Source organism: Callospermophilus lateralis, chromosome 10 (assembly GCF_048772815.1).
Source record: "Callospermophilus lateralis isolate mCalLat2 chromosome 10, mCalLat2.hap1, whole genome shotgun sequence".
Classification (NCBI taxonomy): domain Eukaryota; kingdom Metazoa; phylum Chordata; class Mammalia; order Rodentia; family Sciuridae; genus Callospermophilus; species Callospermophilus lateralis.
In genome coordinates this window covers 44,757,974-44,785,029 of record NC_135314.1, presented here as the reverse complement: position 1 = coordinate 44,785,029, position 27,056 = coordinate 44,757,974, and the positions used below count along the sequence as shown (strand labels likewise).

The 27,056-nt window shown below is 39.3% G+C and overlaps 1 protein-coding gene across 4 annotated transcripts in view; it reads right to left on the bottom strand.

Annotated features, from left to right (window-relative positions):
- Lpp (LIM domain containing preferred translocation partner in lipoma) overlaps positions 1–27,056 on the bottom strand; it is a 650,099-nt gene that overhangs the window by 461,481 nt on the left and 161,562 nt on the right. For all 4 annotated transcript variants that reach the window (XM_076868851.2, XM_076868854.2, XM_076868852.2 and 1 more), the window contains exon 3: positions 23,289–23,352. The gene's annotated coding sequence lies outside the window, so the exon portion shown is untranslated. The remainder of the gene's footprint in view (positions 1–23,288; positions 23,353–27,056) is intronic.

The following is a 27,056-nucleotide window of genomic DNA, read 5'->3' as shown; positions in this document are numbered from 1 at the left end:
CTAGATTAAGGAAATGCAGTGTATATTCAATGGAATATTGTTCGATCTTAAAAAAGAAGAAAATTCTCCCATTTTGGACACCACGAAGAAACTTGGAGGGTATTATGTTCAGTGAAATAAGCCAGGCACAGACAGACAAATGCCATGTGATCTACCTCATTTATATGTGGGGTCTACAAGAGTTGAACTTATGGAAGCAGAGAGTAGAATGGAGGTTACAGGGGCTGGAGGTACAAGAATGAGAGACACTGATCAAAGGGTAAAAGATTCATTGAGGCAAAATGAGTTACTTCTGGAGAACTGATGTACAGTATGTTAACCACAGTTAATACTGATGGTACACTTGAAATTGTGCCAGAAGAGTAGATCTCAAACACACAAATAAAGTAACTCTGTAAGATGATGGATATGGTAATTAGCTTTATCATCATAATGATTTCACACTGCAAATGTATATCGAAATATGTTGCACTCCTTAGATAAACACAACTTTTATTTTCCAGATATGACATAATAAAGCTGAAAATTTTAAAAATAAAATTTAAATTGAAAAAAATTTTAATAACTTTTTGCAGACCAAAAAAAAAAAAAAGAAAGCCATTTTCAATGGTTTGAGCAATGGCAGCAACTTCAGAGCAAGCACTGCCTGTGTTTATTCCCTGCCCCAGCAGCCTGCAGCCTGAATAACTCCACCACTTGCACGTACATGTTCTAAGGTATTGGCTAACTCTCCAGTCTTGCTGTTTTGCAACCATCGCATGTAATATTTGGCCAGCAACATGTACATTACAGTGCTTCATCAGGTCACTTGCTAAAAGTGACAGTAAATTTCAAACCACCTAAACACAGCAGAGAGCTTAAGTGGGACAGCCAGGGTTTGAAACACACTTGCCAGGCACCACTGGGCTGCTGGTGGCATCCCTCCTTGTCACAATGACCCTCAACATTTCCCGATATACTGCCCAGCATATAATTTATTCCAGGAAATTCCTGACTACACCCGCCCAGATTTATTTTTAAAGGCAGAGAACAAGAGTGCTTTAATATTGGCTCCTTGGAAAATGAAGAGATAAGGAGAGAAAAGTGAGATTCAGATATATTTTAAACACTAAACATACTCATATTACCTTGAAAACTCACAAGAGAGAAAGAAAATAAATAAATAAAAGCTCTCTCTTAGCCTTCCATGTAATTTTTTTAATATTTATTTTTTAGTTTTAGGTGGACAGAATATATTTATTTTATTTTTATGTGGTGCTGAGGATCAAACCCAGTGCCTCACATGTGCGAGGCAAGTGCTCTGCTACTGAGCCGCAACCCCAGTCTTTCCATGTAATCTTCTAAGAGGAATCTTTAGAAGAATTTTTTTTTGGGGGGGGGCAGTGCTGCGTATTGAATCCAGGGGCACCTAACCACTGAGCTACACCCCCAGCCCCTTTTATTTTTTATTTTAAGACAGGGTCTCACTAAGTTGATGAGGCTGATCTCAAACTTATGATCCTCCTGCCTCAGCCTCCTGAGTCCCTGGGATTCTAATCCTACAATCATTCAGCATTTCCTGCCTTTGTCCTCCTATTCTTCCTCCCTCTGAACTGGACAGAACAGTAAGCCCCTGTTAAGAGAGATTTTGAAACGTGCCAGGGAGCTTGCTCCTTGGTTCACTTTATATATAGGACATGGAGGCAATAAGGTCTTGCTCACTCTTCACTGGTGTTAGAACCTGGGCTCAACTACAACAGCAGCTCTCCAAAGGGAAACATGAAGAAAGCCAGTGCAACTCAAACACTTCACAGCCCGGGATGTCTTTTCCCCTTTACTGCCAAATTTCTGTCAAAGTCTATCCCTTGGTTCAGGTACAAGATCAAAGTTAAGACAATTATATAAATAAGGATCACACAGACTCTAGTAAAGATAAGACACAGATAGGAGAAGGATTCCAGGCAGGAAATAATGCAAGCCAAGGTCAAATGTGAAATAAAGACCTTCAAATGCAGAAAAATATATTTAATATAGGGAAGAATGGAGATGGGTAACATTAAGTAGCTATAAACTATATAGCAGGGTATTGCACATTTTCCAGGACTAACTCTGAATTGTAGGAGGTTGTTCCTGGTTGTTCCCTCCAATGGATAAGAGGAAAATGGACTGCATAGAGTTCATGTAACTTGCCCAAGCAAATAAAACTGGTTTCAAACTGAACCAGAGCTACTCTGGTTAGTCTGCTTGACCATCACATTCTACTGCTTCTGCGGAAGACTCTTCCTGCCCAAGAAGAAACAGAGGGCATTTGTAAAAAGGGCCCCAAAAGTAAAGCATCTATACCAGTAAGAATGAACCTCACAGCCTGGGATCTGAGCCTGCCCCCATAGAAACATTAAAGTTCTGGAGTAGGGGAGAGACAGACACAATACACTGATCAGGCTGCACTGTTTCTAACTTACCTCCCTTCTTCAAATTGGATCCTACATATTCTTCACCAAAGCAGCGAAGTTGAACTTCTGGTTGTACTGCTAATTTGTGAGTGACAGAAATGTGGTTGGTACCTTGACTGTTGGCATTAGAAATGCTGATCCTGCTCCTTGAAAGGCCCACAGGCATTTTCCTTCCAGAAAAGGTTAAAGACCTTTTTAGCAAAGGACTGGGTAGGAAAATCGAACTTGAATGGTGAAAGAGCATCTTGTGGCCAATCTTAATGACACTTAATTCTCAGATGAGGAATTCTGTAGTAAACAACCTCTTGATTCTGTGCAAAACATTTTTAATTTCATGCCCTGCTAATCACACAGCTGTTAGATTTCTCTTCCCATCAGTTGTAAAAAAATAAATAGATAATAATTGTAATAATAATTTCAGAAACAGTTGGGCCTCAAACAAAATTTGAGCCCTAATGAATTTTCCCATCTGGAATTAATAATGTAGTAGATGGTGAAATTGCCTGGATTCAGTTGATGTAAACTTATCTTACATTATTATAAGTATCAAAATGTAAGTCTCTGAACATCAAAAGCTTCTGATGAGCCGGCCACAGAATATAGTCCACATTGCAATCTCAGATAAGCCCAGCACCTGATGTTTTATTCCAACAGATTTTAACAGCTTCTTTCGTTCACTGTGACCCTCTCTGCCCTCAGCCACAAAAGGCACTATACACACAGAAGCACTGCTGCACATGGTCCTAAGAGGCTGATGACCCAGACCCTTTCAACACTGGGGAAACCCAGGGCTGATGCTGCACACACGTTAATCAATACAGTGGAATTTTTTTTAAAAAGGTGGGGGGTGCTATTGCTGATACCCCTAAATCAAAACAAGAGCTGAGAAATAAAGTGAGAGATTTTAAAACATTTGGAGGCCAGGAAAAGAGGGAAGTCCAAAGGAGGCTGGTAGTGTTGGGGAGCCTACTGGGCAGAAGAGAGAGGTCTAAGGACCAGTGAAGCAAACTCCAGACAAGAAGTAGCCAAAGGGGCTGGGGTTATAGCTCAGTTGGTAAAGGCTTGCCTAGCATGTGTGAGGCACTGAGCTCGATCCTCAGCACCACATAAAAATAAAAGTATTGTGTCCATCTACTATTTAAAAAAAAAAGTAGTCAAAGGAACATCCTGCAAAGAATTGAGTAAAGTGCAAAGGAAATAAAATAAGCATGGTCACATGGACCTGAATATCAGCAGAGAGTCTTCAAAAGAGATATTCTCATATTTGTATGTATCACTTTCCCTAGAACCTCTGTTCTAAAACAGTAGGAAATTCTCAAATACTGACATACTCTTCCTTCACTGGCAAGTTCCTACCCAGAAGTTCATCTGCTGAAACCTATCAGTCTTAAAAGTGTGTTCAAATACCAGCTCCTTCAGTAAGCCCTTCCCACACCCCATTCACCTGCAGGTTCCCCCAGTCTGCTACCCTTACCTCTCCTTTGTCGCCTAGTACTTTTGCTTTATATCACTGATAATTCATTTCATTGAAATGAATGAATCTTGGCCTCCAATGATAAAGGAAGTACCCATAGCCCTATTTTATGCATTGGTGTTAGGACTGGGCTTTGTAGAGTAGGTACTTGAGGCATGAATGCACTTTCTTAAAATCTGGAAGATACTTTCTTTATATGATATTCTTGTTATAGAAAACTAAATTTTAAGGATTTATAAATTTACCCATAACAATCACCCTACAAGCCCTTGTAAATCGTAACCTCTCTTGATGTCTCAAGTTTCCTCAAGTTCACATGAGAAGTTCAGAATATGATTGTAATACTCAAAATCATTATCATAGTCTGCAGGAGAAAATTTACAGTGTAAATGTAATATTGTTCTGACCTGAGCTCACAAGCACTGGTATGAGACTCATTTCCAGGAACCTAAAAGAGATTTCCTGAAATCTCAACATCACCACCTACCTCTCCACCTATCAATGAAAACTTTGATGCCTCATCATTAATGATAAAGTGAGTCAAACTGCATAAAAACAAACAAAACACCAACAATAATTTACTAGGAATACCATTGCATCTGTATAGGGCTTGATATATCTGCTAATTCATTTGATTTTTTTTTTCCATGAGTCTTGGCAGTAGAAAAAAATAGAATAAGTATTTCAGAGATGAGATCACTCAAAGTCCCTAAGATATGGTTTGCTCAAGAACACAGAGCTAGAAAGAGGCTAGGACAGGATGTGATGAAGAGTTTGAGATTTCTTATCCAGATTTTGGGTCATTTTTACAAAGCTGATTTTCTTATCTAAGTGATTACCAGACACAAGAAGGAAGAAGGGCAGTAAAAGGGGAAAGGAAAGAATAGGCCATCCAGCTAGCTGGACAAAAGAGAGAGAGGAAGAAAGAGAGAAACAAGGGAGGGAATCAAGGAAAGAAGGAAGAAGGGGAAGGAAGGAAGGAAGGAAGCTTCACTTTGAGTTAAAACAGTAAAACAGCTAGTTAAATTTCCTGGAAAACAGGGGTCTTGACCTGTATTTTACAAGAGCACTAATCACAGTGAGCCCACAAATTGAGAGTTTCTGCGTCATCTGGGAGCGCAAGAGAAATGCGAATCCTCCCACGCTGCCTCAGACCTACTGAACCATAACCTCTGAGGGTGGGATTCCCCAGGTGGTTCCAATGCATGCCAAGTTCAAAAAGTGTGGGTGGAAAGTTAAAACAAAACCTAGGCAACTAGCAAGAAGGTAACAGACGTACACCAAAGAGGGAGAAAGTGACATTAACACTGAACCCACATCAGCAGAGAAGGCATAGAAGATGTGCTCAAGAGGAGGACTCCTGTGAGGGAGTGGGTCTAAACAGTTCAGTGAGGTCACACAGGGGAGACAGTGCAGCAACGTAAGCACATGGATGGACACTGAAGCTACCTGCACCCAGCGTGAGTCTGCAGGGCAGGAGGAGGAGGAGACAGAAGGAGCAAGAGTATCATCATAGATTCAGGCCTAGCATTGCAGACACCTTCACAGGCTTTCGAGAGTACTTCATTTCCTTCCTGGGGGATCACAAGTGCAGCAGACAGATAAGGAAAGGAACAAAGCAAATGTCCAAGATGTCAAACAACATGAGTGAGACACCTGGGATTCACTATCCTTATCCATAAGAGATGAATAATCCTGATGCAGGCGGATTGTTGAGGGACTAAATGAGGTAATCCAAGATGGCAGTTCCTCACACCCTACCCTGCCCGAAGGAGGCACTCCATACAGTCCAACACAGGGTGAAAGAATGCCAAGGATACCACAGATAAATTATTGCTCTTAAAAGTGTTTCCTCCTGATATGTTCTCAGGGCTGCAGACTAGGGGACTTCTTGTGGTTGGTAACTATCATTCTTAGGCACATTCCATTTCAAAACCGAGGCTCCTTCACTTCCTGCTTCTCGCTTTTACTTTGTCAGAGGGGCTGCAGGTCCTCGGGTTTATAATCTTAGGCACAGCTTTCTTTCTAAATGACACATAACAATTTCAGTAGGCAAATGTGCTCTAACTTCTTTCAGAATGGGACTTTTGGCTGCCCTGAGAATGGATCTAATTCTGCCCTAAGGTGACCTGTGTTTAGAAGAAACACAACTTGTTGGAAAGTGAACACAAAATCTGCCCAGCTGGTTAGCTGAAGTGCATCTTCTAGAGTGTTTTTCTTAATTTCTTTCCTTCCTTCCTTCCTTCCTTCCTTCCTTCCTTCCTTCCTTCCTTCCTTCCTTCCTTCCTTCCTTCCTTCCTTCAGTCCTCCTTTCTTTTTGTTTTGATACTAGAGATTGAACCCAGGAGCACTTAACCACTGAGCAACATCTCTAGCCCTTTTTAATTTTTTTTTTTTTTTTTTAAATTTTCAGACAGGGTTTTGCTAAATTGTTGAGGCTGGCTTTGAACTTGCAATCCTCCTGCCTCAACCTCCAGAGCCGCTGGGATTACAGTCATGGACAGTGGTGCCAGACTCCTAGAGTGTTTTCTAAGGGATGTTGACCAGAGTTGCTCAAAGGAAAAAAACTCTCAAGGTCAGCATCAGAGTAAACAAGAAGACTGCTTTCCCACAGGACTTCCTAAAAGACTGAGCATGCTAATGCATGCTGTCAGCACTAAGAGGGCGCCAAAGGATACAGCATTTTCCAGCTTATGTGGCTGCTCTGTCTAGAGTGGAACCCTCATGGACTAATACTTATGGATGATGCATTAAAAACAGATGAGCTAAAGCATGATAAGGGTAAGGAGGTCTCTTCAATTTGCCCAGAGTTGAACTCCTGCAAGATATGAAAAGGCTTCTGCTATGCTTTCATCTTCCCATTCAGGACCTTCCTCGCGGTTTCCTCTCCTTGCACCACAAGCACCTTCCCTTCCCCATTCATTATTACGCACTGTTTGGGATAAGATTTGCTAAATGAAACAGCACTAGATGCGTACTTCTCCCACTGTTTACTCCCTTCCCTTAGAAAGAGTCTACATTCATCAAAATCTCATAATGTTAAGGCTAACCCAACTGTCACTGCCACCCCCCTGGTGAATCTTTCCTTCTTAAGTCCCTGTTTTCCATCCCAGTTAGAAGTAATTTGTGTGCTAACTCAACTTCACCAGTTGATTCACTCTCCCTAAAGCTTTCACACCTACCATCTTGTTTAGTCTCCCAAAACACAAGAAGGCAGAACAAAAGGTGCCATTAATTATGATGATTGTGCAGAGACAATATTGCTTAGTAGTTCAGAGAGTAGTTGCTGGAGAAAAAGTATCTGCGTTCAAATCCTGGTTTATCTGTCATGAACCATGCGACCTTGGGTAAACTATATAACATTACTGGTTCTCAATTTCTCACCTGTGAAATGGTGATAATTACAGTAACTTCCTCAAAGTTTGGTTGTAAGAATCGAGCTAATGATGAAAATACTGAGAAAAGTGTCGAACTCAGTAACCATGTAGTAAAAGTACCAGGAAGTTTAAAAGTGGCCATACCAGAATTTTCCAGAATGTCATCATTTTTTTCCTCAATATGCTATCTTCCATAAATCATTTTATCTATTCTCTGAATATTTATCAAACTCATAGATGACCCAAATGTGACTCCAGGTCCCAAGAAACAGGCAAAAAGACAGTCAAACTCCTGAATTCAAGGACTTTAAACACTAACAAGGAAGGGAGAAAAGGCAAAAAGAAATCAAAACAAACAATTGAGCTAACATGCTGGGTTTTGGTTTGTTCTGACTGTCGTACCTCTAGCCAAATAATCCATTATACTGTTCTACTTTGAACAAAACTATACACAGAATATTTTCTGTTTCATTTGTAACTGTGTTTTTAGAGTTCAACATTTGTTTACAATATTTTGCCTGATTTCACCAATTTCTTCAAGCAGCGAACAAGGAATCACTCCTGGATTTTGTATAAATATTCGATATACATGGATTTTGGTTTAGCCCCCTCCCATAAACTCAGGTACATCCCTAGTGGCTGATGTATGACTTAGGGAAAGAATACTGCTGACTTGGCACTCAGCTGCTATATCTGAAATCAGTTTTTATGAGATTTGTTACTAGAGAATTTCACTCCAAGAAAGTGTTCAGTGTCATTCACAGAAGAACAGCATTCTCTTCTTTATGGATTTCAGCTATTGAAAGAGTTAAATCAAACTGATCCCACAGTTTGATTGCTGAGGAACTTTAAATATGATACTTTGGCATCTGGCAAAATAGCCAGAGTCTCTATCCCATTTTTTTATTCATTGTAAAATATTTTCTACAATTTTATTTTGTTATATTGATACTTACAGGCTTTGGGAGAGTATAGTAATACTCTTTTTTTCCCTTGGACCATTTGTCATTCTTACAATTTCTGCCTTGATGTATAATGCACAACTTTTTCCTTTTCGAGTATCCACCATATCTGGGGATATACACAGGGATACACCATGCAAAGTGGATCTCAGGATAGTGTGCTTATGGGGAAGAAGGGAGACACCAGAGAGTGGAAGTTCACGAATGAATTAAGATTTCAAATTGCAGGTGTCCACCCTCCTCTCCAAACTGGTTGAAACTCATTTTCATATAATACTAAAGTGCATATAGTTGACCAGAAGCAGATGAAAGACCTGCCAAAGCTTCTGTACTTTCCTGTCTCTACTTGTTCTAAATAATGGTCTTTAATGAACTGAAAATCTGCTAAGCTGTAAAGTCTATGAAAGCTAAAATGATAGGAAGGACAGATTAAAATCAAATTCAGATGAGGTCCCAGTAACTCTTGGCTCAAATTTCATTATGGAGAATCCTGACCACTAGAAGAACTCCCACAGAAGCCAGAACAGCCATGACCATCAGTACCACCACCCACAGAAAAGTTGCAGGAAACCATCCAGAGAGTGAGAGAAGGCAGGCTCTGGATCAACAAGGACGGTGGTGACCAACTACCATCAGGCCCGGCAGTGGAACCTTTTGTTTAAATGAAATAGTACAAAATACTCTAACTTTTATCAAATCAATAGCAGAATTGTTGGGCTTGCCCAGAGCCCTCACTGCCCCGCTGCACACACCCCATCATTGGAGGCTTCTCTGTGGCTTCTTAAAGCGCAAGTTTACAAATTCTCTGACCTAATCTAATTTCACACTTAATAACTCTTCAGAAGAAACTGAGGCACAGAGATTAAGTGTGGTCCATGGACAGACAGCTAGTAAAAAACACAACCATAAATTTTCTTAAAAGAAACTGTGTTGCCTTTTCCCAAATATATAATATCTGTGTCCTAAAATTCAGTCCTTTGAGAAGAATAAAGGAGTTGATATAATGAATGTGCCAAGTCAAACTCAAAAGCACATCCAAGGTCAGAGTGGGCACTACCAAATACAGACAGCTAAATGATACCCTGGGAAACCCAGCTCAGAGAAACACAAAACGTCCATTCTATAAGTCAAAGTTTCATGTGATGGTTCTGCAATGAAAACAGCAAAATTACAGTAGAGATTTTTTTTAAGCTACTATACATAAATGTGTCAGGCACAAAATCAAACCACTCTAAAATGATGAGAAATCCATTCAGTTTTAAGCACAGAAAAACATAGCAGCATTTGTGTGAGGTGTGGGAGACACGTAACCTAAATGTGCTCCTTGGGTTAGTAACTTGAACTAAGAATTCAACAAAAAAGTGTGAGAAGCCTACCAGAGAGAGCGTTGAGCAAAAAAACATTGTGAGACACGTTTGATATAATAGTCATATGATTAACAAACTGTCACATCAAACTTTTCTGCAACGTGGGAACACTTTGACACTTCATATTTTTAAAACTGACATTTTGATTCATTACTGTAAATAGTACTTTGGGTTAAATATTGTGACAAGGAACAGATCATATATACAAGTACATATATATGCACTCTATATATTATATGTGTATATTTTTTCTAGCTAGTACATTTTATAATATATGAAACCTTTTCCAGCATTAACAGTTTGGGCCAGTATGTAAACAGGCTATTTCACTCCTCAAGTACCCCTTTCTTTTGAAAGAAGGCAGATGGACCTCATTCCACAGAAAGTCTATGATGCAGAAGGATTTGAAGAGTAATGGGATGAGTTCTAAAGAGATTCTGAATAAGTTTATAAACTCCCAGCAAGAAATTTTATAAAGATCATTTTAACTTACTACACTTGAGCTCCCAAAACCATTGTCCCAAACAGACATAAAATGCCCCCTTTTGTCTTCCAGGTGCTCCAAATCTACCTGGGAAACAGACACACATGTAAGAAATTCTAAAGACAAGCAGATATGTTCCAAGCAAGAAAGGTGCCAAGAGGGGCTTTCTTTGCTTTTTACTTCTTTGTTTCCTTTTGCTTCTTTCTTTTTTCTTTTGAACTATTTATAGTAAATAACATGTTCCCAGAACCACCACTGCACAGCAAAGTGATTCAATTGAATTAAGCAAACCATGGGTATCAATCAAAGCTGAAGAAATTTAGGAAGTGTACGAGATGCTCAGATTCCCAAGACAAACGTTCTTCTCAAAGGAAGTACATAGTGTTTGACTCTCATCTACTACCAACTGATACAATTTTCTAACTTTTTGCTTTACCTGAAACTCTAAAATAAAACATAAAACATCTAGCCCTTCCTCAAATAATAATTTTTCTCTTTGTTAATTCCAAAGTTATTATGTACTTCCAAATTGTGAAAACTATGAATAGACCATCATCTGAACACATACACGCACACTTGAGCGCACACGCACTCACACACTCACACACACACACACACACATATAAATAGATCCACATGCATATTTGTCTTTGGTATTCAACTTTCTATCTGGACACCATACCATTATTATTCAACTCATCCTCCTTCTTAAACACCTGGAAAGATACAAAAAGGAAACAACATGAGATCTATAAATAACAAGATATAATACTTACTACAGATCAGCTTTGCCTCTGCACTGAAATTTAAATGAGGCAATGGTGTTCTGAGTACATACAGCAAGAAAGAAGGCTGGTCCACACTTGTGATTTTTTTTTCAGAAAACATACAAATGTTATCAAACTCACTGAATCCTATAGAATTTAGGAAAGCATCATGGGCATTCTCTAATCAATATGGAAAATATTGAGAAAAACTTACAAAAACAGAAATATTCAAAAATATGGATTTTAGTGGTAACATTCAAAAATCCCTTCATCTGCAAGGGGAAACACTGGGAATGATATTGGCCAATTATACATTATATTGTATACATGTATGAATAGGTAACAAATCCCACTATTATGAACAAATAGAATGCATCAATAAAAAATATAGAAAAAAATTCTGCATCCTTTTTCATAATCAAAAAAAAAATGGTGAGTTTGTTCTTCACTCAGTCAAGTCATCTAGGACAGACAGCCCTTTCTTTCCTCCATATTCTGTCAGTACCCCAATTTGTTAAATGTTAAAGGACTCTTGCAAACTATTTCAAAGCTTATTTCAAATTTAAAAAGAAAGAAAGGCAGTATTTCCACCTCCCCCCCCCCTTGGCTTACTGGAAAACTAAATCAGCTAAAGTGTTGCCCAAAGCATAATAAATTACTGTTTGAACCCTAGGCCTTATAATTATTTCCCCAAACACTTAAGGGGATATGTTACAACCCAAAAAGGCTGGAGACTTCTTGCTAGGAGCCTGAACCACTTGCAAGGAATAAGGCCCCTTTGGTACATCCTGCAGAGGAGCAAAAGTAAAATTACAATATTTGTAGACAGAACATCTAGACCCAAATCAATTCTCTAGTACATATTACTGGAGGTGAATTTGAACAGGTCACCTGACTTCCATATTTTCACTGCAAAATGAGGATAATAAAAGCATATTGAGTTTTATGGAAATTAAATAAGAACATACAAAATCTTAACAATCTACATTGGTGAGAACACTTAATTAGACAACTTTCACCAGCAATTAATAACAATTTTTGAGAGGTCATCTGTAATCCAAATAAGTTCAACTCAGCTAAAATTTACTAGATGCTCAATCTTTGTGTTTAGGTCTCTGCCATGTGCCATGATTGATAGACAAAAAGGAAGGGAAAAAAGGAAGGAGGAAGATTCTTCTGTCTTCTAGGACATTATGGAGAAAATAGCATTTCACATATGAATTCTTAGAATACTTACCATTATATAAAAAAATATAAAAATAATAGTAATAAAGTATGGTACTGACAATGAATGGCTATACTGGGAGTTTTAAGTGAGCTCTTATGTGACAGAAAGAAAGCATTCAGAGCAACAGAGAGCATGACATTATCTTCCCTGCCCTGCAAGCATTCACTGGACCTGTGGGATCTGATGGAAGAGTTCTGCCTAGAAAGGCATTGCAAATGGGCACTGAGAGCTGACTGGCACCTCGGGCACTTACTGGGTGTCTTACTCCTTGTGTTAGCCGTTTTGTGTAGTGCTCTAACAGAATTCATGAGACCGGATCATTTATAAAATGTCCATGAACTCCAAGAGCACAGTACTGGCATCTGGCCAGGGTCCCGGTGCCACATCATCCCATGGTAGAAGGTGAAAGGTAAGAGAGGAAGAAAGCAAGAGGAGGCCAAACTCTTCTTTATAATAAGTCTGTTTTTGAGATAACTCATGCACTTCCCCAACAACAGCATTGTACAATCGTGAGGGCAGAACCTTCGCAACCCAGTCCCCTCTGATCAGGCTCTACTTCCCAACTTTTGCATTGGAGGTTAAGATTCCAAAACGTGAACTTTGGGGGACACAGAAACATACCATTCCCCCTCACATCCTCATTCCTTATTCTGTGCTGGATTACTCTTCCTTTCCTCATTTTCTATTCCTGGGAACAGCATAATCCTTGGGCCTGATCCAGTCACAGCCTTCATGGCTAAGAGGGCACTCAGGCATGGGTCAGTGTAATAGAGTAGGAATAGCACCAGGCTAAGAATCAGGAGATCTGGGTTCCTGTCCCTGCCTTGCTTCTATTTCAGTCTGTGACCTTGAGCAAATCACATCCACTCAATGGACCACAGAATCCTCACACATCCAGTGAGAGTTAGGACATTTAACAGCCCTTCTTGCTCCTAAATGTTCCATGTCTGCATCCTACCGTTTCCCAGTAACAACTGAGGGCTCACCAGTCACACAGATCCTGAGGAGACTCTGACATGACCACATCAACGGTTTCTATTGTGGGGAAGGTCAGGGACTCCTTCAGAAAATAGCTGATCTAAACAGAGCCCAGAGAGTGTCATGGCAACACTGCTCGCAAGCTGCCAGAGGTAGGGAGGAGAAGCAGCCAGTACGTGTGTGCAGCTGCCACATTTCAGAGCAGCACTCAAACCTCGTTAATATCAACTTGCTTAATACCCAGTCCCATAGATCATAAGCTATTTTTACTGTGTATTTAACAGATTTGTGGATCATCTTCCCTGCCAACTCTTTTATGGTCCAGTCCAAAGGACTGTGGCATGGGAGAGCCTTCAAGACTTAGGCCACCAGGTTTAACTCAGGAGACGGAAGAAGGGAAAGCAGCAAAAGAAATAGAAGAAAAGTTAATAGGAGGGGGAAGAAAAAAGAATCTCATAGGGGTCAAGCCTAGCTAGGAAAGGGAAGAGAGTAAGATATAAAAAGAGTAAGTGAGATCCAATACTAATAATAGGGACCCAAGTCCCAGATCTCCAGAGATTCAGAGATGCATGTATGGAGAAGAGGGTTGGGGAGTTGAGTACCCTGTTTACCCAGGTGACCACAGGCCTCAATATGGATCATAATCTCTGCCTGTTTTCACTAGTCTCCACCTTCTAAGCCTCTCAAAATACTCCTACATGCCATTCTACAGAGACCTGAACCAAGTTTCTAGGAGAGAAGGATCTATCCACTATATTGAGTTTTACCAAGCTTACAGGTAAGAGTTTTGTTAAATATCCTCTTTACAAAAACTGGTCTCTCTCATACAGGAATGGGAATCCTAGCTTTTGACAGTTGACCAAGCTAAACTCTGGCAAACTACCCAGCACAGGGCCTGTCACATAGTAGACAGCCAGTGAGTGTCTGCTGACTTCCATCTGCTTAATACAGCACCAGAACCACCTGGACCACATTATTACTAATGGTCTTCATGACAAACAGAGTACAGCCAAGATCCGCTGGTAGGGAGAGACTCAAGCACCAATCATCTCTCTAATGTTTTATCAGATACGAGCACCATTCTCAGACCTGCCACTAATTAGGTAAGTAGGGTAAGTCACTTCTTCTCTGGGAGGGCGGCTGGACTACACAGTGTTTTTAAGTCCCTTTCCAGTTCTGAAGGTCTACAAGCTTATATGTCACATTTCTATTTCAGAATAAGCAATAAACAGAGGAAAAAACTGTTGAAGAACATGGACATGTGCTCCTTCATTGAACACTGTGCTCAGAGCATTGTGCCAGAGAAATCAGAGCAACGAAAAATGAAAAGGTGACAATACAAAATAAAATTCGAGCCAGGTGCACAGGAAACACCTATAGTCTTGGTATTGGGGACATTAAAATAGAAGAATCATTTGTGCCCAGAAGTTGGAAGACAGTCTGGGCAACATAGTAAGAACAAATGTAAAAAAGAAAAAGGAAAAGGAAACGAAAAAGAAAGAAAGCCAAGACTGGATTCAGAAACAAGCTTGGCAGAGAAGATTTCCCTTGGAGGAAGGTAATGCTGGTCTTTCAGACAAGGAATCAAGGACCATAAAAACATCAAGGAGGGAAATGCATAACATATAAGTTGGCTTTCTGTAGCAGAAGGGTCCTCAATCCTGGGATAGATGAGTCTCTTACAAATCCCATATCTTGAAAAACTTTAATACTCCATGTTTCATACAGTAAAGATTAGAGCAATGTCTACCCCACCCACCCACCATTGGCATACCCTATGGGTAGTAAGAGGAGCACTGACATAGGAATAGGCAGTAGGGTTCTGGGCCTTGCTCTGTCACTGCTATTCAATTGGCAGGTTCAGCTAAGTGACTTATCTGCCTGAGGACAAGAGATTTTGTAGAACTCTAGCCAGAGATCTTGAGACTTCTTGAGAACCATCTGTCCACAGATCACATGCTACAGATGAAAAGACTGAAGTCCACCAGAAATGAAGTGATTTTTCTCAAGTACACAATTCAGTGAACTATGCCTAGTTCTCTAGTCATGCCTGATATCCTCCTGTTTCTGGGTCCTGCCTCAAATAGATTCTCTCTTACCTTCTGCAGATTTATTCTTCAACTCCAGGTAATGTCTTATCAAAACCTATGTAAATATGTTTCAAAGCCAATTCCAGTCACTGGTTCTATAAGAAACCTCCATGAAGAAAGAGTTTTCCAAATTCTCTTGCTCCCCAAGTGCATTATTAGCTCACACATTATACTGGGTCCTGACTGACCCTGGATCAGACTCACAGCCACATACCTGCCAGCTCCCTCCTTCAACTTCTCAGCAAGCTAAATTGATTGTAGGCCCTAAGTAAAAGCTTATGAAGTCAGCTTGTTACAGAACCTTGGTTTTCTGACACTCAGCCAGGAACCTTCTCAAACATATCCTATTGCACTGGGTGCGGTGGCACACTCCTATAATCCCAGTAACTCGGGAGGCTGAGGCAAGAGGATCGCGAGTTCAAACCCAGCCTCAGCAAAAGTGAGGCACTAAGCAACTCAGTGAGACCCTATCTCTAAATAAAATACAAAATAGGGCTGAGGATGTGGCTCAGTGGCTGAGTGATCTGTTGTTCAATCCCCAGTAACCCCCACCAAAAAAAAAAAAAAAAAAAAATCATTTTGCCTCTGATCATTCCAAAAAAAAAAAACCAACAAATCATTTCAAGTCATTTCAATCACCTTCAAATCCATCAAGCTTTTCATCAGACTGACCAAATACACAGAAAAAGAGAAGGGATGTAAAGAAAAAAAAAAAGATGAACAAAGGGGATGGACTACAAATTGGATAAACAGCCATGCCCGTGAACTAAGGAGCACTGGCATCATCATTCCAATTTTACAAGAAAGATATATGCACATGGAGCTTCAGTGGTGGGCGGCACAGAGTTCCTGATGAAGCAAAGAGCTCCTAGTTCTTCTTTCTCTTAGGATTCTGCTTTTACCAATGCATAGATGGACTCTAACTTCAGCTGGACAGGCCCATTCTGTCCACTACAGAAGAAAAGAGACATCTGGAAGAAAGACCCACAGTAGTTACTAATAGCAAAGGCTTTATACTGAGTAGACACTCATGTGGGAATGTCTGAGTACAAGCACAGTAGAAAGATTTATGAGGCAGAGCTGTGGAACTCTAGAGGCAACCCAAGGCACACATCAGATAGGAATTTTGTTAAAAAAAAAATCTCTCCAAACACATGAAGACTGAGATGCCAGCACACGTAGCGATGGCCCCAGCCAGAAAGCAAAGGCATATTGGCACCACTGTAATTTGTCCATCCACCAATATGCTTCCCAAAAAACACCCATATGCTTTCTTTTAGCTTCCATATGCTTTTTGAGCAAGGAAACTAAAATATTTCATTAGTTTTGAGTAATTAATAATTACTTATTTCACAATAGTCACCCTCATTAAAAAACGAAAATAACTGATTAAGCTGCAGGATCCTGGCTTTCAGCTCAAGCTCCTTTTAATTTTTTTTTTTTTTTATTAATTCTTCCCCTTTAGGAATTGAGTAATAGAGTAAAACAGCCAGTGTTGAAATATTCACACTATGGGGAAGGCAGAGTTATCATACACACAGCCCAGCATTCCTCTTGCCTGAGACACTGTGATTTAATAAAAAGAACATGGACTTTGGGATAGGAAAGACTTGGAATCCAATCAGGTTTGACCCCTTGTGAATAGTACTTCTGAGGAAATGAAGGGCGTTGAAAAGATAAAGCCTGCTGGATCCCTTCAAGCTGGTCCTTGGTTATTCCCTGGGAGTGATTCCCAGGGTTCCCTGCTGCTATCTGAAGGTCTGGGTACTGCATGCCCCAAGAATGCAGGCAGAGTGCCAGTCATTGTCAGCAGGTCGTGGCCAAGATCCTTGAAATTGGTCTCAGGCCTACAGGAATGCTTCTTAGACTCTAATGAGCATGTGAACTACCTGGGGATCTTGTTAAAACACAGATTCTAACTCAGGATGTCTGGAGTATGGCCCGAGATCTGCATTTCTAACAAGCTCCAAAATGCTATTGATGTCCATGGTCCTAAGACAGAACTGTGAGAAGCAAAAGCCTAAGAACTGTCATGATGAGGTTAGGAAACAAATTCTGTAAAAAATAAGATAATTGTTTCTGTCTCATTGGGCTTTGATAAGGATTACTAAATAAAGTGGACAATGTGTTCCCTCTTTTCTGTCTCTGTGACCAATGTACCTGAGAGGAACAATTTAGAAGAGGAAAGGTTTATTTTGGCTCATGGTTTCAGATTCAATCCAGGGTCAGCCAGTTACATTGATTTGGACCTGAGGTGAGACAGCACATCATGGTGGAAGGCATGGAAGAGCAAAGCTGATTACCTCCTGGCAACCTGTCCACCAGGAAGCAGAGAGAAGACTGGGGTTGGGGGAGAAGATAAACCCTTCTAAGATTCACACCCCAGTTTCCTTCCTCTAACTAGGTTCCAACTCCCAGTAATTCATTCAGCCATCAATAGATCAAACCACTTAAAGTCCTCATAATCCCATCATTTCCATTTCCCAAAAACCCCACCAGAAAACACGTAAGACTTTGGAAGCATTCTAGAACCTCACCATGACAGGCAATAATACCTCTGTGTACTGAACAGCACAAAGGTATTTAATTAATCCTCACAATCACTTGATCAATACGATATGATTTCCATTTTACAAACAACAAAGCTGAGACCCCCCCCAAGTTATCATAAACATTGTGTTAGGCCATATAGGTAATAACGGTGGGTTCCAAATCCAGGTATATCAGCCTATCAGTGACAGTATGTCACAACGGAAGTCAGAAACTGTAAGTCAGTATTATTGTAGTGCTGACATGAAGTCTGGTTCTTGTTCTATCATTACTCCCAGGGAGTCATTAAACTGCTTCCTGAATTTTGGTTATACCCCCATCAGACTCCACTTCCCCATCTGTAAGGTGAGGTGTTGTCCCTGACAAGCTCTGAGGCTTCTGCCATCCCCAACACTGATTTTCACTCTCCCGACTCCCACGTGTGCTCCAAGAGGGTCACCAGCACTAAGTTTTAGCTTTCCACATGTGGCAGTCATTACAATTTGGCAGAATCCACATTCTAGCTGCTCACATCTGCATTTGTGCTGATGTAGGCATGGTCAGAAATCTATCTATCCCACGCTCAATATAACAGGAAAAAAACAACAACAGATTCCCCAGAGCCCTGAAATTCCAATTCCGTCAACAACTCCAAGTATGATCAGGGCACTAAGATCCCAATTATCCTTTGTCTACTCATCCCACTTACTGAGGCAACTAACCTGATGGAACTTTGAAAAATAAGGAGAAACTATGAGTTGTTTATAGTGCATTTATATAACTGTTCGACGTTTTTTTTGTTGTTTTTTTTTTTTTAATTTGGCCTTAAGGTTTGGATAAGAATTTAATTACTGAATTATCATATAAGTGATTCAGAAAGTGTGATCTTGTCCCTCACCAAACTCCCACAGCACACAATCACTGTATTCCTCTGGGGCCCATTTACCATTTTCTACCAGAGATTTCCATGGTTTATGAACTTGCTTCATCGTCCTTATTCATATTCAGTGTTATCTCTGAAGACAGTCACGTATTTTGGAGCAGATCTAGATTTAAACTCAAACTTTGCACTTTATTAACTGTACAACTCTGAACAATTATTCAACCTGAGTTTGGTTTCCTTGCACAAAAAAAAAGGGAGGAAATAACTTTCCATTTTATAAACTTAAATAAAATAATGTAAGGTATTAAAAGTAACTAACATTAGCAGATTCTGGGTTCAAAGTGCATTTGAGTGAAAGAATGAATTAATGAATGAATCAGTAAGATTTTCTGTATGAAAATATCACTTAACAGTTGACAACGTGTAAATGTCCCGAGTCATTCTAAGTCAGACTGAGAACCAGAGCAGAAGAATAGGTGAACTGTGGGAAAAATCCAACAGCTAAAGGAAATGGGAGCCAACCACATGTCATCTCAGACTTCCCACGGAGAAAACATTTTTTGCCTACCCTAGAACTCACGTATGGCCTTCAGAGTTAGCTATAAAACTCCTGGAATTGTAGCTAGTATTCTTCGCAGATACACTGGGGTTTTTGTTGTTTTTTTTTTTTAAGATAATTCACAGGTTCATCTGAGTATCCCAAACTTCCATAATGTTCCCCCTACCCCAAACACAAGTGTGTGTAGGCATGTGTACACACACATACACACACACAGAAATTACAAACTACTGCCTTAGGCAAGCAGGAAGGAGCCTATCAACTGGAAGGCAAAAGTTTATTTACTAACAAGTCTGATGGAAGCAAAAATGGGCAATAGAAGCTCTAATGAGAACCACACTACTTCTAATTCACACACTCTTCCAATTCAAGACATGGCATGGTTGCAACCTTGCTATGAGGGCTTAAAGGCATCTGAGACTCATGACAATCAGAGCTTGGATGACCTTTGACATCCTCTCCTCCACCCACCAACACCCAAACCACAAATGGAGAAAGTGAGGCAAAGAGAAAGGCCAGGCCTTCACTGAAGTCACAGCAAATTAATTAAAGCCGGGTTTTGAACCTTAGACTCTGTACCACGTGGTTCATATTATGTGTTCAGATCCAGTAATCTTTATCTTATGAATAATTACTATTCTTTTCTCTGGACCTTGAAGTCCCATGAAAATAAGGGTTTAGTTTTGATAACAATTTACCAGCTACTCCTCAGCCCAAGGCAACAAGAAGGTGTGAAAAGTGTGATGCAGTACTATAATCCTGGGTGGCCCCAACAACTGGAAATACTGGCCCTGAATTCCATGTCAGTGTGTAGGTCTTAATCTCCTGTCTTCTTGTATATCAATCTCTCATCTGTCTTCTTTTTATTAATGTTTCCAAAGACGTGCAGTCCACAGCCATCTGACAGTTCATCCTCAGCTTCATATAATACATTGGAACAGAAAAGGACAGGAGGAAGGTGGTGGAGATGTTTGTGAGGTCAGAGACAAATAACCTCCTAGAGGAAGGTCTACAAGGGGACCCACATTCTACTAATCAACACAGAGTGCAAAAGCCAGCCCCAAATCTCTGTGCCTCAGCTGTATGGAATGAATGAAGATGCTTCAAGTCCATTTATGTTTCAAAGGACATCTCACATTAACCTTGAGATTGGTTTTGTCTGAAAGACATGACCCTTTAAATATTGGGAAGAGAAAGAACAATTTAAAGGAAGAGATTTCTCAACTGAAGCAAAGATACAATTATGAAGTGATAAGAAGAAACCACAGCCCAGGACTGGCAACCACCCCTTAGACAAATTGGATTCCCGCCCTGATCCCAAAATCTCCACCTCTGAAATGGAAAAATTGGTTAGATTGAGTCTTGAAGTCCCCTCTGGCTTTAATATTTTGACACTTCTTTATAGGTCCAATTATTCACCCTAGAATAGTTAAACAATAGAAGAGGAACCCCCTCCCCCTAATAGTGTTAACAGCAGTGTTGGTACCAGGTCCTCTAAAAACAAGGCCTAGAGTAATATCATAGAGAGGGAAAGGTGAGTTTATTCTCCTTTCTAGCTTGAAATTAGCTGGCGCTGGAACTAGAGGACAACCAGGGTATGAACAACAAATGAAGGGACATATACACTTCAAATCACTAACTGCTTGTGTAGTACTTCAAAGAAGTAAAACTTAAACAGAAGAATGTTTTCACACAGAGCCCAGGAATAGTCATTGGATTTTGGAAACGTGGCAGCAGAGGGGAGAAGGGACTGACAAGGAAATAAAATAATAGAGAATAGAACATTTAACTAGAAGAAATGCCATGGTCAAGTGGATCAGCTCTGTATATTGTTAGATGCTGAAACAGACAGGGAGGATGACCCGCCAAGGAGACCATCACTGACAACAGGGCTTAGATTAAAAGCAGCTTCTCAGGGTTTCTGACACATAAAACATTGATTCAATCTCAAAAACAATGAGATTCTATCCAAGGTAACTAAAGAGGTAAGTTCATTTCTAACTACTGCCCCTGCCTTCCCTTCAAAATAAATTAAGAAATAAATAATTGTCTTTAAGGCAGACTAGGGCTGTTTCCCCAAAACTATAATAAACAATTCACTCTGGCAATCTAGAGAGGCACATGAGAATTAATAGCTATTATTCATCCTTGTTAATGAATCACCCTGTGGAAATAAGGGGAAAATCATCAGTCTAGAGGAGTCCAGAAGACTGTCCTTGTTCTAGAACAGATCTTGCCTATTAAAGAACATGAGGTATCAACTCTAAATAGTAAACAGGGTATACCATTTCAGATTCCATGGAGTACAGCTTTAAATAGCTTTGGTTTGGAAATGGGATAGGGAACACAAACGACGCAGTTAGTAGATCAACACTGAAAACAGAGAAAAACAATGATTATACTCATTAAGTGGTTACCTGTTGACACCTCTACTGTCAGGTCTAATGATTTATTTAAACAGTTATTGTTTCTTCATGACTGCCACTGATGCCATTAATTACCAGCAGAACATTTACCTCCCTACCTTTCTCAGCCTATTTGAGAAGTTTCTATCCTTCCTTCCTGACCAGCTCCTACCTCCAAAAGGTACATTCGAGATTCATGGGAAGATAGATAAATGGGTGAGTGGGGGGTTGACCAGACAGACAAAATTCCTCTCTTTCAAGCAGATTTTGGAATATTTCATGGCTTGCTTAAGACACCTTTTGTAGTTTCAAGATGGATTTCAGTGGAGAAAGGGGATAGAGTTAACCATTTTTCAAAGTTTATCCTATTCATATTTAACAGCTAGCATCTGGAAGAAGGTTCTGCATTTTCTAAATGAACAAGCTCTGCCTGTGAGAGCCATCAAAACTGTGAACAGAGATGCCTACAGGACATTCTTTTCTGATATATTTGTCTGTGAAAATAATACATTGAAAAGGAGTTTTTGCAGGGACATTTTGTGGATTACACTGAGACTAAAAGATTGGGGCAAAATATTCTTTAATTTTTGTCTATACCTCTTTCTTAATAATACTCTCTTTTGTAGGCATGAGTGAATAAAAAATCTAAAACCACAAGTGGGTCCTGTGTCTGATTTAATTATAGAAGTATCCCAGTCCATACACCATCCACCTGTTTATATATGGTATATACTTTTTAAAAAATACATAATGAATGTTAGCTTTGAAAATTGTATTAACTTAACACCATAATTTCCACTCGATTCCAAATTGCTAAGTCCTACAATTGGGGAAAACCATTTATGAGGAAAAACCAACCAACCTCAGATTTTCCAAAGGCCTATGCAACTAAACTCATATATTTGCAGTTCAAGGTCATGGAATGATATATATCCAAGACATGAACAACATATTAAGGAGAAATAATCTTTACAGAACATGAAATGATGATATCACATCTTCCACCAAGTTCATTCTAACACAACTACATTAAGGAACATCCTGTTCTAAAAAAATTATGTTCACTAGGAGGTGCAGCTATCAGCAGGTTAGCTGCAAGAGAAAAAAATATCACACTGTAAATCATACAACTATAACACTTCTTTAAAAATGATTTCCTGACACTGATCTCCATTTCTTGGCAAACTCAGGATCAATGTATTCATCTGCCAAAGGCCTACCTCCTTGCATGGGTCCCCAGTAAAGTAGTATGCAATTTAATGGGTCCTGGGCTTCAAAAGACTTTAACTCATAATCTGTGTGCTTGGGATTTTATTGCTGTTGTTATTGAAACATTGGATTATATTTTTTTGAGATGATTTGTTGGGCAGATATCATATTCTTTGGTCCCGTCAGAGACAGGTAATTATGACATCGTAATATTGTGAAAAATACATTTGATGAAGGGCGAGAAGACTAAGTGAAAAGTTCTCCTGCCACATACTAACTGCAGATGCCATAAAACAATGAGAACATTCTAGTACACAACATATTTCACATAATTAAATACTCATTGAATCTGAATCTTTTATACTGTCCAGATAATCGTGCTTTTAGTATTGAACCTTAAGATGTAGGAATTTTTTTAAAAAATTAATTAGGAAGACATAAATGGAAGGCAGGTCACTGTCTTGGACATCAACCTTGTGCATTATTGGCCCAGATGCCTCTGAGTCTTTGTTTTCTGAGCAAGAAGTCACCATGCCTCTCTTACCTCAAGCAGGTGACTCTTGGAGCAGACAGCAGACAGGAGGTTCAGCCAACCGAAGTGCTAGTGCCTGTCAATGAAGTAGGCAGAAGTTACTCTTGAGCTCTAAGTTTATTTCTCTTCATCAATAATCATAACCTCTCATATCTGCACAGCAGTTTCTTGTTGTGCAAAACATTTCCACATTCATTTTATCATTTCACACCACAGCAACTGATGAAGAAACACAAAGGGATTATTCTATTCTAAATGAGGGAACAAGAAGGGACAGAAAGGAGGAAACAAACATCTCTCACATAATTAACTTCACAAATAGTATGTGAAATGGCCTTTACTGCACAACATTTACAGATATGGAAACTTAAGTTCAGAAAAAGTGAGTTAATTTATCCACCACTGCACTTAGAACATGGCAGAGTGGGAATTTGAAACCAAGGGTTCTGCTTGCTGGTTCAGTGATCTATCTTTTCCAAAAATCTTAGCTTCTACTATGTTATGTGGATGGGAAAATCCAAACAACTCATTGATTTGGTCCATAAGGCTTGGTATAGCACTGAGCATCAATGTCCTCACACGTAAATTAGGTTTATAATATGTAATTCACAGGCGAAATTGTCCTGTGTTAAACTTTTTCTGGAAAGTTTTCCTCCATTATTCCTTATCTATAAAGGTAGTATAAAAAAATGATGACATTTTTCCAATGTTTATATGATTAAAATATAATGTTATAAGCACACGATGATGGAAATTGTCTCTGAGTTGGGTATTTCTTGAATTCATGCACGCCTAGTGTTTTTAAACATATCATATTTCCGTCAATTTCACATGACCTCACCTAACAACAAAAAGCACAAAGATTTTTTTTGTTCTGAAAGACAAAACATCCAAAACAAACAAACAAACAAATCAAATCAAATGTCCCCTCAACCCCCAAAAAGCAAGAGTCACAGCTTCAGGTGAAAGACCCACTGATGAATCACACATTATTTTAATATTTGTGCCTATAACTATGCCTTAGGTTCAGAGATGGAGATTCCAACAGAATGGTAAGAACAAAGTTGAACAGATCAATTTATTGAAAAGCATAAGACCTCTGGGAGGTTTTATTAAAATGTCCAATTTTTCTAAAGTATTTATGATTAAGAAAAGAATATGTTTGATAAGATGTCCTGTCAGAAACTCATAATCTGGTACCAGAAGCTAAACAGTAATCATCTTTTAACATTATATTTTATTTTATAGTTTGGTAAATATTGCATATGGTCCTTATGAATCAAATCATCCTTACTATGTAACACCAATGAATACCCCAATTGTACATCTGTGGTCCAACCAGAAGGTGACACATTACTAAGCTGAGACAGAAGGAGGGATCGAAGCAGGGTTACCATAACCACTTTCTCAGATCTCCCCAGTGAAGTTTCACAGATGCAACATCTCAGGCAAAGTGTCAAAACACAAGTCATAAAACAACAAGAGTCTGCACCAGTGAGTTTCTATGAAGAAGCCTCCATCAATAAATCACATCTTAAGTAGGGAAAATGCTCAAGTCTCCCAGCAATGAACTTCTTCACATGGTTTCAGCCTCATGTGTCCTCAGTAGCTCCTGGGTATTTCATAATGTGATAAAATTCTCCATAACCCATAAAAACATCTGGAACAATTGGCAAATCCCAATCTATCCTCTCAGAAATGAAGTCAGATATCCTCAGCTGCCTCTGTACACTACAGGACTGCTGACCAGACCTGGCATGGCTGCAGCCCTTGTCAGCTTCTAACCTTCCTGTCCAAGGAAAATATTCTCACCTCCAGAAGTGATGTCAGCCAAAAATAATCAAACTTGCAAAAGTTCAACCTATTAATTGGAACCCATGCAAAGCAAAACTCATGAAACCTTAGTTGAGACTGCTAGGGGATTATTAATAATATCTGTTGTATTTTATAAAACAAAGGGCATAATACATGAAGCTCAGACAAAAGAGAGAAGCAAGAGAAATGACAGGCAGTAAAGAAAAAGGAGAAAGGAAATGAAGAACATGGTAAGTGTAGAAAGCAGAGAGACCTGTTTTTCACAAACCATGGTATCTTGAATCGATCACCACACCCCATGAAAGACAAATTTTCTGCAGCATAACCTTTAGCCTGATGATCCTCATATAATGAACAAAAGGTCTAAGTGGCATTAGACATAAAGATAACTCACAATGTGTGATATTATGTAAGTGCTGTAATATAGCTGAGCAATAAGACAGAGCCCTGTAAAAACTTCCATTACAGCCAATAAACTGGCAGCTTCTAACTCTGCTATCTCAGATGTTCTTCCTTGATGGGGTATTAATATGAATACAATAGTGGGGTGGAAAATGAAGGACCTGTGTACTGGTTTTAGCCCTAAAATTCCCAAATATTTTGAATCTAAGTTGTATGAAATGTACATTTTAGTATTTCGCTCATCGTAGGTCTTGACCATGGTTATCCCTAAACCACGGTGGAAAATCCAAGAATTATTTTGTCTAAGCTTTTGTGCATTTTCCTTTGTTTCCCATGGCAGCCCAAGTAGTAGCAGGAGAATTACTTAGTCTAAGATTTGTTTAAATTAGATAGTGCCATAATTTTAAACCTGGAAGTCTGACCCCACAGAAGCAAATGAAATTTTAGGCTAATAAACAAGCAAATATTAGGTTAATACACACGCATTATAAGAAAATATGGAATGTCCTCCACTCCAGTCCTCAAATCCCAAAGGAAGAACATTTTTAAATACACTCTCTCACCTGCCACCCAAAGATACTTATCGAGAATACAACATATTCCATAGCTTATAAATGATTTGGTTGTCTCATTAAAGTAATGTTTGTCAGTATTTAATTGCTTCCCTCCCTGATTTTAATTTTCTCACCTGTCAGCATCGATCAGAGGCACTGAAATCATCTGACACACTGGCTGATTGTGTTAAAATTAATCAGATTTTTAACACGTAAATTGCTTTGGCCTAAAGGTAATGTTCAACTTCTTAATGTGATATTTATAAGGGTTATATCAATGGAACTTATAATCTAGAAATTAAATGAGAGACTTCAGGAATCCCAAGTGGAAAGATAAGTTCATGGCCCAACTTCAACATTGAACCTTAAAAGATGTGTGTGTGTCTGTGTTTTTGTGTGTGTGTTTGTGTGTGTGTGTGTGAGAGAGAGAGAGACAGTGAGAGAGAGAGAGAAAGAGAAACAAATATGTATTTATGCGCCATCACCAAGTACTCACTGAGCAATATTACAGTGCCTTCTAACATGCACTTTGGGGTAATCAGAGAAGAGTAAGACGTGAAACTAAAAAGGTTTCAGAGCTGGGGATGAGGCTCAAGTGGTAACGTGCTCACCTGGCATGCATGGGGCACTGGGTTCGATCCTCAGCAACACATAAAAATAAAATAAAGATGTTGTGTCACCCGAAAACTAAAAAATAAATATTAAAAAATCCTCTCCCCCCCTCTCTCTTTCTCTCTCAAAAAATAAATAAATAAAAAGAAAATAAAAATAAAAAGGTTTCAAACTCAAAAAGCTTGTACAACCAGGTAAGAATTAATTAAGTTGAACTCACCTTGACAAAGTAGCTGCCAATCTGGTCACTCAAAAGTTACATCTTATATCAACAATAGTTACCAACTATATACATGCCCTTTCTCACAGAAAAATGATGTAATTCTTCACTGCAACCCAGTGAGGTACAATTAGTGTTATTACTAGTAGTAATAAGAATCTTCTTGTTTAATGAAAA